At 44.7% G+C, this 14091-nt stretch overlaps 1 protein-coding gene across 2 annotated transcripts in view; it reads right to left on the reverse strand.

The window, feature by feature from the left end:
- The window catches only part of MAPK4 (mitogen-activated protein kinase 4), a 181541-nt gene extending 169298 nt beyond the window's left edge, over nucleotides 1–12243 (reverse strand). Inside the window, exon 1 of one of the 2 annotated variants that reach the window (XM_010376773.2) lies at nucleotides 12078–12233. The gene's annotated coding sequence lies outside the window, so the exon portion shown is untranslated. Of the gene's footprint in view, nucleotides 1–12077 lie in introns of both variants that reach the window. The other variant, XM_030926013.1, reaches the window with a different exon arrangement.
- Nucleotides 12244–14091: the final 1848 nt, after the last annotated feature.

Here is a 14091-nt window from a genome sequence, read left to right on the forward strand (position 1 = left end):
AACAACGCCGATGTGGAATCGAAAGTGGCTTCTAGTCCTGGAATACTAGAGAACCAGGTAGTAACTATATCATCTAAGACAAGCCACACATCTTCCCCTAGCTTCAGTTTTCCCCTCTGTAAAATGGAAATCATATAATACTGGCTCAAAATACCAGACAGCGCCACTAGGAGGCTCAAAGAAGACATTGGTATTAGAGGACTTTACAAAATGGTGCAGAATATAAGTTACACAAAAGCATGGAGGATATATGTGAACTATATTGACCACGTTCCTATAGATTTTGGTCTGATGATGAATAAAAACCAGAATTTCTAATGAGAAAGCAGTCTAGAACAGTGGTCCCCAACCTTTTGGCACCAGGTACCAATTTCATGGAAGACAATTTTTCCGTGTACAGGGGTGGGTGTGGGAGATGCATACAACTCACCATGATGTAGAATCAGTGAGAGCTCTGAGCTTGTTTTCCTGTAACTAGACAGTCCCATCTGGGGGTGATGGAAGACAGTGACAGATCATCAGACATTAGATTCTCACAGGGAGCCTGTAACTTAGATCCCCCGCATGTGCAGTTCACAATAGGGTTTGTGCTCCTATGAGAATCTAATGCCACCACTGATCTGACAGGAGACGGGCTCAGGCAGTCATGCAAGCAATGGGGAGTGGCTGTAAGGAGAGATGAAGCTTTGCTGGCTTGCCCACTGCTCTCCTCCTGCTGTGCGGCTTGGTTCCTAACAGGTCACAGACCGGTACTGGTCCTGTGGCCCAGGGATTGGCGACCCCTGGTCTAGAGGTTAAATTCACAAGAGGATCTTATAAACTGTGGCTTCTTTTTTCTCCACCTTCTTAATTCTCTCCTTATTTACTTAAGTATGATTATTTAAAATATCAAATAGTAAAATATAAACTAACAAATCCCTTCCCTCACATCAATCCTCAATCACTTCTTACTTTATCACTACTAACAACGTCTTGTGTGTCCTTCTAGGAAAAAAGCTTATGACTGCCCCATAATCGTAACTGCACATGCTCCTGCATGTGTCCCCTGTATTGACAGTTATACACCTGCTTTTCTAGGTATCCATTACTGGAGAGGAAAGATCTTATTTCAAATAATCTAAGTTTAAGGCAATATAGTTTTAGATTACTGAAATCTGACAATGCTTTTGGTGGTGATAATTAAACAATAATGCGATTATTATTTATTATCAATAGCAGAGGTGGAAGAGAAAATTAGAAGGTTACTTAATATATTATGGAAGCCAAATCCTGAACTCAAATTGTAGAGTAAAACACTGTTGTTTGTTGGTTAATGAAGGGAGAAAATTCAGCACATAAAAGGTGGATAGATTTTTGATTCTGGGAATCTGCTTCTGAATAAACCTGAAAGAAAAGCCAATGGATTTTTTTTACTGCCTCTAGTTCATTCTCATTTCAGAACATTGAGAATCTTATGAGAATCTCAGAAGAAAGACTGCTCATAAGAAAGGAGGGGTTTCAGAATTAACAAATTCACTGAATAACTTTTGAAAAATGAAAGCGTATAGACATTTGGAAACAAGACTTCGAGCTTTTAACTAAAGTACTTCAACCAAGAGCGTTATCACTTTGGAATCACCCAACAAACTTAAGAACGACCTGAGTCTTTTTTCTTTTGTCCTTAGTCTCCATTCAACTCAAGAAAATAGTAAAGTATAGAAAAATGGACAGTTATTCAGGCTACAACATACCCAGAACTACTTACTAGATATATTCTCATTCATACTGTAAAAAACTCTCACTCCTATTCTGTGTACACTAACGTTCTTCTCTGTGTCATTTTGATGGCACATATTTCACTGGCTTTATTACACAGCAGATGGCTGGGTCGTTAAAGCCCTCTTCGAGTCCTACACTGTAGGCATTGAAACTTCATAATAATTCATAAGACATTTTTCATTTTTTCACCTCTGATCTGGAAAGCACAAGCAGTCCACCATAGTTACACCACTGTTACATATTTCTCACCTCCTCTTCCTATGTGATTTACAGTAATCATCTTCCTTATTCTCCTCTTACAAATAAAATCATTTCAGATTTCTGAACTTCTCTGTTCCTTTTTTTCTAGTGAATGAGCTATAATACTTCACCATTCTGAGTTCTTTAAAGGTTCTGGACACTTGGTAAAAAGCCCACCACATACTGAAGGTGATGTCATGGTCTCTGATAAGTACAGGAATTTGCTCAGCTAACTTTGTCTGAACTCTCTGTGGCTTTCACATATATTATTGAAAAGGCAGCACATTATCTCTTATTAGCAGACAAGATGGTATTGAAATGACTGGAAAAAACTCAAATCCACATAAATGGAAAATTTGACAAAAGAAACACAGTAAATGGCCCTGATGGTTCTCAAATAACTATACCTCTTTAGAAAAATCACCTTAAGAGCCCAAGTTACTGATAAAAGAAATTTGGGCTTGTACCTAAAGTGAATCATGTTGGAGGAATTAATTTACTTCATCTCAGGCTGAAAGTTTTCAAATGTCATGGTTCATAAATTCTTATGGCTGGTAGGGCTTTCTGACCATTCTGCCTCCAAAAATAATCACGGAAGGGCACATTTTCCAGGAGAACAGAAAATTTGCCTCTTCAAAATTAATTAAGTCATTTATCATTTCTTCCAAAGGATCGGTCACAGTCTAGAATTACCTGGGAGTGGGGTTACAGATTTGTTCTTTTATGGACAGTTACTGAAATCTAATTGGAGGATTTCTATTTCTAGCAATATGGTAGACTAATTTATCTATAGTCCTTCCTATGTGTGAAATATTGTGAAATTAAAAATCAGCAGGGTAAATTATTGTGGAATACATAAAAGGCTCCATGGTATAGGGTGGTCTCCAGAAAGTCAGTGGGGATACCTCCCCCTAAGACAGGGCCCTTTCCAGAGGGCACACCCACACCTTCCTTCTCTTTACCCAATGACTACATGCCTGAAGGGTGAGGGAAGAGAATGCGGTTCCCTGGGCAGACAGTGATTTTCTGAGGGGATAGCTCAGCTCTAAGGTTTCCAGGGAAAAAGGTACTCAAAAATAAAAATAAAAGCTGCCACCACCCCACTCCCACACCCCAAAAGCCAATGGAGGCTGTGGTAAGGTGGAGGATGAGGAGTTCCCACCACTCAAGCTCCCTTTTCAAACTCCCAACCTTTTCAAACTCAGGAAATACACTTTCCTTTTTGCAGACTTCTCTGGCTTCTTGAAAGTTGGGGGAAGAGCTGGAGGAGGTAAGGGGAAAATAGATGTGGCTGCTGATCCCAAGAACACGTGGTTGAGCATGCAGCTTCTAAAACCCAGAAACTATCATAAAGCTCCAAACCTTAGCATCAAGCAGAGTCATCTGGAAAGGCTATCTTGACTTCTTAGCCTGGACCTGATGGTTCAGCCTCTACAAGGAATTGTCTGGGCCATGGAAGAGAAGTTCTGCCTTCAACATGAACATTTTGGGGTCCAGTTTGAGTGGAAGGAACTTGCCCAGCTAAAATACAGCCTACATTTTTTACTTCTTAACAGCTGCTGAAAGAGAAAGCATCTTCCTGCCTCAACACTTCCCTTGGTACTAAATTCTCATCTTTTGCAGGACAGTATAGGTGAGAAGAAAGAAGCAGGTTAGAGATGGGGCTCCAGGTAGCACTCCTGTGACTGCCTTCTCAGCCAGGTCACCTGCCTTATTAGGAACAGCCTGAGGAATTAGTCTCATCAATGCAGGGAAATATATCTACATGTGGCTATATCCAGTTAGTGGAAATGTATCCATCCTAACTTCTGCTTTCCAGCTGCAACTAGGGTGTTGTGTTGGGAGCAGATAAAGTTCTCTAGTCACAGTCAGGCAAAGAGCAGCTGGTCACTTGTGTTTCTCTCCTGTCAGTCTCTAAGATGGATCTGACTGGGTCCCAACTCCTGCCAGCAGTGGTGAACTGGGTAATTTGAGCCAACTTTCCCGGTGAACACAACAAAGAAAGCTGGATGAGGTTAACAACAAACAACAAACCTTCCTAAAAGCACCACAAAGCTAACAAGATAGGGAGGAATTTCAGGTTTAAGATGTGAGAAAAGAAATAGATCGAGACATGTGGGCCTCAGTACTAGGGGCCACTTTTACCCAGTTGGAGGGGCTTGTCAATCCAAAACGGGAAGCCAGGAAGCTGAGCAGCGCATTGACGGCCTCATGGAATCAAGAGGCCAGGGCCTCACTAAGGCCTGGTAAACCACTTTACACTTAGAGTAAGACCCCAAAGGGCTTCAAGCTTGCCCAACCCACCTGATTTTGTTGTTGTTGTCGTTGCTCTGCTTCATTTCATTTTGGGCTTTTAGCAGCCTGAAGCCATGGTTTTTACTTTCTGTCTCTAGTTATAAGTGGAAAAGAGGGATGAGGAAGGGGCTTTACTGGCTCAACCAGAACCAGAAACTAAGAACCCATGACTGTATTCTCTCCCTTGGACACCCCCGATAGACCCTAGAAGTAAGAGAGAACAAAAAGTAAACTAATCTGGCTTCATGTCATCTGGGTGATCCAGAAAATCTAAGGTCCCAAAATTGACCCACTATTGCTGATATCCCAGAAAACCTTAAGAAGTTAATTAAAAATTTTCTCTTGAACTCCTGTCATCTTTATTATGATTATCCAAAGTCTCAAATTATCAAATGTCCTGAAATGTTAAATATCACTAATTATATGAAGCACTATTATTTTATGTACCAGTGAAAAAGAAAAAATGCTGTCAACTATCTCTCCATCTAAGCTTGCTTCAGGAACTAACACCCAGCTCTACGACTAAGAACAAAATGTTTAGCCTGAAACATGGCACTGGAGATGTTGGAATCATCGAACATAAGGGTTGAATGGAATTCCTTATAAAATAGCCACTATACCTATGAGATCAGAGGTTATTGTTTTTCCTTTTGATAAATGACTTTCTATAGAAAGGTTATTTTAAAAAAACACTACACTCAAATAGATAATTAACCAAAACAACAACAACAACAACAAAAAACCACACACACACACACACACACACACACACACACACACAGAGAAAGTTCTATAAAAAATCCTATAGAAAAATGTTTAGCTGTATTGGTAAGCAAAATGTAAATGAAAGCAATAAAGACACTTTTACTTTGTCATATTAGTAATTACAAAAACAAGTATGTTATCAATGGTGTGGTGAAATTTCATCATTTATAGCATGCTATCAATATAAGGTAAACTGGTACACTATTTTGGTAAAGCCATTGAACACAATGCACACACATCCTTGGCTCAGTAATTTCACTCTTTGGGAATGTATACTAAGAAAACAATCCAAATTGTAGAAAAAGCACAGACACAAAGTTGCTCACGCAGTGATGGCAGGGAGAAATTAGGACCAAACTTAATGTTCACTAATAGCAAAACGTTGTGGTAAATTAACGAGCTTCTAAGGATTGAATTATGCAGCCATTAAAAATTAAGTTCACAACAATGAGAACACAAGGACACAGGGAGGGGAACATCACACACTGGGGCCTGTCAGGGAGTGGGGGTTAGGGGAGGGAGAGCATTAGGAGAAATATCTAGTGTAGATGACAGGTTGATGGGTGCAGCAAACCACCATGGCACATGTATACCTATGTAACAAACCTGCACATTCTGCACATGTACCCCAGAATTTAAAGTAAAAAAAAAATAGCATCAATAACACTCTGACATTGTGGAAAGACACAAAAAAATTACATTCACAAAGAGTTTATGTTCACAAAAATTATGTTCACAATAATACATACATTGTTTATTCTAATAAAAAAGGCAAGAACAATTAAAATTATACATACAATATGGTCTGAATTGTTCAAATGAGTTTGAAAATGAGCCGGAAAAAACACTAAAAATAAACATAGCAAAATATGATTGAGATTAAAGTATCACAGGATCACAGGTAGGATGTGTTTATTATTCTTGCCACCTTCCATAATGAATACATATTACTTTTTTAAATAGACAAATAAGTGTTTTCATTCTAGTTATTTACTGTAAAGATGATACAAAAAGCAATAAAAGAAGTTTTTATAAAATAATCTCATTCCACCAATCGAACCATCTCAGTTTTTCTGTGATTGTTTCAATACTGCCTGTGTTTACACACACCTTTGGCATAGATGTAATCAGTTTGAATTAATGAGTAGTTCTCTGAGGATCAGGTGCCCTGGAAATAGACAAGTTATCAAACCCTTTTCCTGCCTAGTCTCCCTACACCGACACACTCTACAACCAGGAAGACAGAAGAACGGTATCCCAGCAGCACTGAGTGACAAGGGGATGGGGTGAGCTCCTGGCTCCTTGCCCCAGCCTCCCAGCTGATCTCTGTGTGACCTTGGCAAGCCATCTAACCACTTTCAGCCTCAGTTTCTCCAATTATTCAATGGGCAAGCAGGGCTGTCCAGAAACCCCTAAAATCTCTTTCAGGTCTAATTTCTGTGACTGTGTGCACATTTGACCCAAAATCTCCAAACAGGTCTCAACTCGAAAAATTTTATACAAATCAAACCTGTTTAAATACAAATGAAAGACGAGCAATGCTTTAAAGGAAATCTCTACCACAGCAAATCTTCATGTAGAATGTTTCTTATTTCTTATTTTTAATTTTTGTTAAATCTAGACATTGATATATTGCCAGATCAGTCTTGTGCAAGGCCAGGCATTTATATTTAACATTTCTACACTAAAGCAACAATTAGAACATTGTCTTCCTCACTGAAGCTACGGTGATCTAAACTAAGGAAAAAGATGAATTAATGAGAAGTCTGAATTATAGTTTCATTTGTAAAGCCTTATTATCTTAAGTTCTTAAATTCATACAGTCATACATCACTCTGAGAAATACATCATTAGTCAATTTCCTGGTTATTGGAACATCATAGAGCATACTTAGACAAACCTGGATGGAATCGCCTACACACTCAGGCTATATGGTATGGCCTATTGCCCCTAGGCTACAACTCTGTACAGCACGCTACTGTACTGAACACTGTAGGCAACTGTATCACAACGGTATTTGTACACCTAAATACGTCTAAACACGGAAAAGGTACAGGAAAAATATAGTATTATAATCTTACAGTTTCACAGTCCCACATGCAGCCCTTCATTGACTGAAATGTCATTATGTAGCACATGACTGTACTTAAATTACTTGTCCCCCCAAAATAAGGGGGCAAGTATTTCCTGCCTGGCCGGTTTTAATGCAAGGACGTCTCATCCCAGGCTCAGGTATTCCAAAAGAAAAGTTTGAATCAATGTACTCCTATTATAAACTCTTCAAATACCATTAGAGTGACCTGAAAAAGAGTTTCATTCACTTCCCGAGGCAATAACTTCAGCACTGACCAACCTCGTTTATAAGGTGCAGTAAGTTACTACTACCCACTAGTGGAACGCAGAGCCTCCTGCTAAACCGGAATGAACCCTGCCCCTCATTTCACCTATGATGCTGCTAATGTGGACCTGGGGTTGCAGACGATATGGAAGTTCTTACTTTTGAGGGTAGGTGTTAACAGAAATACAGGTCACCCCGGATTTAACAATTCCATTTTGATCTGTGCTTTCAATTTAAGTCAACACTTTGAGAAGCTTCTCTTAGCTCCTATCAGTCATAGGTAGGACTAGTTTCCTATTCTTGCAGACACAGCTGTCCAGTCATTCCTCAAAACCTTTCCCAAAGACTGCTTTCCCACGAAGCTAATGAAACTTAAATTCAGAGCCCATCATTTGTCCTCACCAGACCCTTCCAAGGCCTGGGAGGTGCCCTAGCAATGTGCTCCCCTTATCATTTTGTCTTTTCCTTAAAGAGGGCCCATCAAATTACATAAGCACCAAATCCACCAGAACTGAATCCTCCTCTGCCATTTTCCTCCCTGGCTGGTGGTTTACCAGGCACTGCTCAAGTAGCAGGCTGGGAAGATCTTGTGGGTAATGCAGTTCTGCTACCCACAGTTCTGGTATATAAATCAGCCACACTAGAAAAATTTGAGGTTTCATGCTTCAAAAGATTAACTTAATACAATAACCAGATTAGGATATGAGGTCTGAAAAAAGAGGTATTTATTCTAATTTATGAAATTACTTATATGAAAAGTTCTGCCATGTTAATTACACATGTATTAGTTTCTCTTTATTGAAAAGAATTGAATTACATTAGATAAGGCCTCTCTTATATGGCATGATACATAATAACCAATAACCCTTAGAACAGTGGTTCTCAAGTAGCAGTGATTTTGTTTCCAAGGCGATACTTGGCAATGGCTGGAGACATTTTGGGTTGTCACAACTTGGGGAGCAGGCTGGTGTATGGTGCTCCTGGCATCTAGGGGGCAGAGGCCAGGGATACTGTTAAGCATCCTGTAATGCACAGGACAGCTCCCCACAACAAAAACTTATCTGGCCCATAACATCAACAGTGCCCAGGTTGAGAATCACTGCCTTAAAATAATGGGCACATGTAGGTAAGGAAGCAAGGATTCTCCCTGCAAAGAATAAAGCTTTAAACTTTGGAGTGGAATGTATGAGGGCCAAGCTGGCAGGTGGCTCACAGAGAGCCACTATCTAACTTCAACCACTGCACCATGATAAACAGCAATGAAGCCTCCAGACTTTCATGAATCAAGGGACTGCAAGGACCCTTGCCAAGACTGGCTACGTGAGGAGGCGGTGGTTTCAGGAGCACCAGGAAAGGCACTTTGCCTCCCCAATTACCTCTGACACCCACTTGTCTGTGCCTGACATTGTCTCATGGTGAACACAGCCTTTCATTCCATAATGAGGCTTAAAGTGCAAAGACCCCTGGAAGAGAGAACACAGTGACCTACATTCGTATTCAAGAGAAAGTGACTGATGACAGATTGGTTTTCCCCTGAGACCAGTTTTCATACAGTGAAAGGCTCTGAACAGCTGAAAGTGATGGAGAGGAAGAGCAGACAGCAGGCCCTGATGAGGCCAGGAAGGGGTGAAGAAATGGGCAATAGAGGTCACTAAAATAAGTGTCACCTACCCTAGCGACTCTTTCTGCCTGAGCCTGCAAGGAGGGAAGGATGTAGAGAAAAAAAAAAAAAAGTCACATTCTTGGCCTTGAAGAAGATTACAGTCAAGTTCAGCTCAGGTGAAAAAACTCCAGGAATGCTTGAAAGAATGGCTGAGATGCAGGGCAGTGCTACCCCACAGCCAGGACAGGAGACCAAGGTCCTGGCCAGCTGTGGGATCATGCTGAGCCTCAACTGGTTCTGGGTGATGCCCCCCACCTGACACCTATCATAGTCCTTGACACAGTAAAATATTCCAGCAGCACTTGTGTGTTGAGTGAAAGGAAAGTATTCCAGAGGAAGATCTATCAAATGCCTAAACTACTCTAAAGACAGTTTGTTTTCCTTGACACCTTTGCCAACACTATTTCCCTCAATTTGGGAGGAAAGTCTTCGTTAGTTGTCTTTGCCCATCTGAATCCTATTTCATCTTGCAAAGCCCATTTGTTTTCTCTGTAAATTCCTGACAGTTTTTCCCCCTTTTCTTATAAGCACATTCGTCTAGTACTTACCATATTTTCTATGTATCTTTCATAATGGGCTTACGTACAGAAAAGATTTCAGAGAGGCTTTCAAGTTCACAACAAAAATACTGTAATATAGTTTTTTTTATAGACAATTAAAAAGGGAGGTCTCAGAAATAATTTAGGGAGAAAAAAAATCATTGTACCAAGAAGCTGGGATAAAGCTGTTACCAGGAATTTCCAGAGGCCAAGGCAAAAAGATAAACATACAAGGCACGTAGAGAGTTCTCAATGTCTGATAAGAGAAAAACCACAGTTCCATGTGGTGAGAGTATTTTTTATGTTAAATTCCAGGAGGAATTTGCTCCTGGCTTTTCATATATGCTGCCCAAGTTGTCATTTTACATGTTTATCTCGTGAACCAGAGTTCTTTAAGACAAAGACTACATCTTAGACTACGTTTCCCTGATAAATGCCTATACTGCATTGTAAATACTCAAATATTTGCTAATGGATATGATTTTCTTGCCAGTCTGGATATTCCAGTGCATCTCAAGATCCTGATTATCAGAGTAACAGATTCATCAAATCTCTTAGCAGGAAAACTATTTAATTCCAGTCCTAGGGCCCCAGCCATGGGCAATGATGGGACTTAAAGACTCTCTCACACCAACACCACTGGTATCAGTTTGGAGTAAGGAGCTAGAAGGTTCAGCTGGCCCTGTCTTCACGCTTCTCTCTCCCTTCCTCTATTGGTTCCTTCCTTGTTTAGGAGGTGTCTTTTTGTCTGTCCGTCTCCAGCACAGATTCTCTGTCCCTTTGAGCATTAGGGCTTTGCCCTTTGATTCCCTGTGATAACTCCATGGAGCTTTACGCAAAGAAACTGACTTTTCTAATGCAAGGAAACTGAATTGGAAAGAGGTTCCAGGCAAGACTTTTTACTATTCAGCCCTGCTCCTGTCTGACAAACCCTCAAGCATAGAAGTGTACCCTCAAGTGTAGACGACCAGCCCTTCATGTACCACACAAGCGGTTCGGAAAGGTTAAAATGCAGGTCACTAAAGGAGTTGAAGACTCAAGGGTCAGAAGATATTATATTTTCTCTCCCTTGTTTCTATCTGTACCCCAAAAGTACACTGGGCAACCCTTCAGCAAAAAAGCCTGGTGCACTTAGTAGGTGCTCAGTAAATATCTATTAGAATAAGGTCATAGCATAGCTATCTTGAACATAGTAGGTACTCAATAAATATCTGTCACATTGAGAACAGTCATGACACTTCACCTTTGCACGGGATAGGTGCTCAATACGTATCTATTCAATTGAGAAGTTTGTAGTATACCTGCTTTTCACACAGTAGGTGCTCAATAAGTATCTTTCACATTAAGGTTATTGTAAGATAGCTGCCTTGCACACAGTAACCTCCCAGCAAATGGCTATTGAACAGTTGCGGACACTCCTCCTTAGAGAACCCAGGCAGGGGTGACATTAATCAACCACCAGGCACAGATCCATGAATGGAAATGCACGTCTCGAGGTAGTGCTTTCCAGAGTGCTGGAAAGGCGCGTGACAGTATGCGGCCGCTGCGCTCTTTCGGGACGCTGCTGACCCACTGCTGGCTCCAAGGTATCGATTAGCGATCAGAATCCATTCCCCACCCAGGGGCGGGAAACAGCCGCCTCCTCCAATGGTCATCTCGGGGCCGCACCTGGAACTCCCGCCACAGCCCCCTCCCGGGCATCCGCCCACCCCGGCTTTACCTACGATTCCAGCAAGTAGCAGGCAGAACAAAAGCAAAAGCCGGTCGGACTTGCGATTGCTTTTCTGATAGAGAGCAACCCGGGAGGAGGCTGGGGGAGCCGGCCCGGGACCCAGGATGTCAAACCCGAGCCGCTGCCCTCTCTGGCAGGCTGGAGCTCTGGGTCGCCAAGCGGCGAAAGCGGCGGAGTCCCCCCACTCCCCTTCTCCCAGGGGCTACCGACCGGGAGTGTGGGCGCCTCGGTCGGGTGGCGAGGGGAGAGGGCTCTGTATCAACCCTTGAACAAGGAAGGGAGAGGCTGGAGGGGAGGATAATCGGGGACTGGGGCAGACCCCGCAACCGCGATCCAAATCTGAACTCGCAGTGTGAACCGCCCCTCGGCGACCCCAAGCGCTCGGGACTGTCCCTGGGGGGTGAGGTCCCCTCGCGGGGCCCGGCGCCTGCATCCTCCTTCCCTAAACACACCGCAGGGAGCCCAGCTGCAACCTCCCATCCCAAACGGGTCGGGGACAGCACCGGCGCGCGGTCCGCGGGCGAGGAGGTCACCCAGGGCAGACGGGCGGGTCTCGCGGGAGACCCCCGCCGCTCGGAAACTCGCTAGTTTGGCAGTGGCTTGGCCTGGGGGGCTTACTGTTAGGGTGAGGTGGGGAGGCAGACAGTGCGAGGAAGTCTCATCTCTTCCCCGCTTCTCCGGAGCCCGCCGAACTCCGAGAGGCGCAGGCGGCGGGAGGAGAAAGCCAGCGGAGGGGGAGCCACTTACCGAGGCAGAGCCCGAGAGCGCGGCGGCCCGGGCACGAGCCGCCCTTTGTCTGCGGCCGCGTCGCCGGCGCGCTCGGCCAGGCCGGTCCCAGCCCTGGAGCGCGGCAAGCTCCCGCGGGCGCCCCGACAGCCCGGCTCGCTGCTCCTGCTCGGGCTCGGGCTCCCGCCCCTGCCCCGGCCCCAGCCTGCGCTGCCGCTGCCGCGGCTCCGCCCCGAGCCGGGCACCGCCCCCGCCCGCTGGGCCCCCACCTGCTGCGGCGGTGGCGCTGGGGAGCCCGGCCCTGGGCGCCTGGGGGCGGCCGCCTCCCGCGCGCCCCGCTCTGCCCTCCCGCAGCCTCCAGGCCGCTCGGCCGCGCGGTCCCGGGGCCTTCCCGGACCCAGCCCCTCGGAGCTCACCTGGGGAGCCGAGCCCCGTCCCGGGGTAGCCTGGCCTTCCCGGGGCACACGCGGTGGAGCTCCAGTCACTCAGACGCCGGTCCTCACGCCCGCCGGGGGTGGGGGATCCTCGGGCTGCGTCCGGGAGGGAGGGGGCGCCGGGAAGGCGGGAAGCGGGGATCCGCCTGAGCCCGGTCGCCGCCCCGCCAGCCCCGCGCTGCTGCAGCCGCCGGGGGCCCGGTGGGAGGGTGGGTGGGGAGAAGGAGCCGGCGGGGACTGGTGGGCTCTGGAACCGGGGAGACCCGCGCGCGCGCGCGGGAAGGGGCACCCGGCCGAGGGTCGAGGGGACGCGGAGCCCACGTGCACCGGTCCCCAGGCGGCCTCAGATTCCGAGCGGGCCGCCTGGGCTGTGAATGTGTGCTCATTGGTATGACCGGAATGAAACTAACAAAAGGGAACCAACACTTTGGGATCCGGAGGAAAGGGACAGGAGAAGCCACTGGACTCTAACACTGGTAATAACTGGTGCTTCTGTGGTGCCTTCAGCGAGCCCAAAGCTGTGGGCACCGATGAGGGGCGTCACTGAACGCGGTGAGTCCCGTTGGAATGGTTAAGGCGCTGCTTTTCTAGGCATAGAAAAGTCTGATAACCTAAATATCGTGTAATGACGTCGCTGGTGGCTTTAGCTGCCCATGGGCTCTCTCCTCTCCCAACTCCCAAAGCCTTCCGAGTGAGACGGGCGTTTTGGCACTTTAATAAGGTCTGCTCTGTACTGCGCTTATTCTCTCTTCGTCCCCCACCTCTACCCCCAGAGCCTAATGCAATTCCAGGCGCTTAATAATTGTTGCAAGAATTCGCTGTCGAATTTTAGCGTGGGCAAAAACATAAAAATGAAAGATTGTGGGATCATATTGGAAAATGCGCTAAAGGTTTGCACAGTGATGGTGGTATGAAGGGTAATGAATGTTAGTTGCCTGGTTGTGCTGCGACTCCTATGTGTGCAGGTAGTAGGTTTAGGAATATATGCTAAGTTAGAGACCGCAGTTATTAGGACCTTCATTAACCTCAGATAATAGTTAGGGATAAGGAAGTAGTGTGTAGCAAGCAAGTGTCTGTACAACTGTGGTAAGATTACAATGTGTCTTCCCCAAAGAGAACATTTTAACATTTTGCCTCCTTGATTTTCATTACAAGTGTTACCAATTCAGCAAGTAGGCATAAATATGAAATGTTTTGTATTGATTTTTTCATTTTTATAACATCTCTTCTGTGAAGGAAGAATAAGAGGCCCAAGGCTGCTCATTTAATCCAAAAGAAGCAGAAGGACAAATGTCCCACCACTTTAAGCCCAGTAAGTGCAAAGTGAAGATATGGTGAGTCCGAATGAAGAGACTGACCCCCAAGAACATCTGGAAAGCTCAGAGTCCCTTCCAGCGTGTTTTTTTTTTTTTTGTTTTTTTGTTTTTTTTTTGTTTTTTTTTTTTTTTTATCTCTTTGTCTTGAGTCTGGAAGCTGCTCTTGAGAGCAATGTGCTTGTCCACGTGAGATAATTTATCTCTTCCATTTGGCAACTAGGAAAATGTAATTTTCTCTGTGTGATGAGCATGAGTGAGTGGTTCATGCATAGTGAATGGCCATCC

The sequence above is a fragment of the Rhinopithecus roxellana genome, chromosome 21, assembly GCF_007565055.1.
Source record: "Rhinopithecus roxellana isolate Shanxi Qingling chromosome 21, ASM756505v1, whole genome shotgun sequence".
Classification (NCBI taxonomy): Eukaryota; Metazoa; Chordata; class Mammalia; order Primates; family Cercopithecidae; genus Rhinopithecus; species Rhinopithecus roxellana.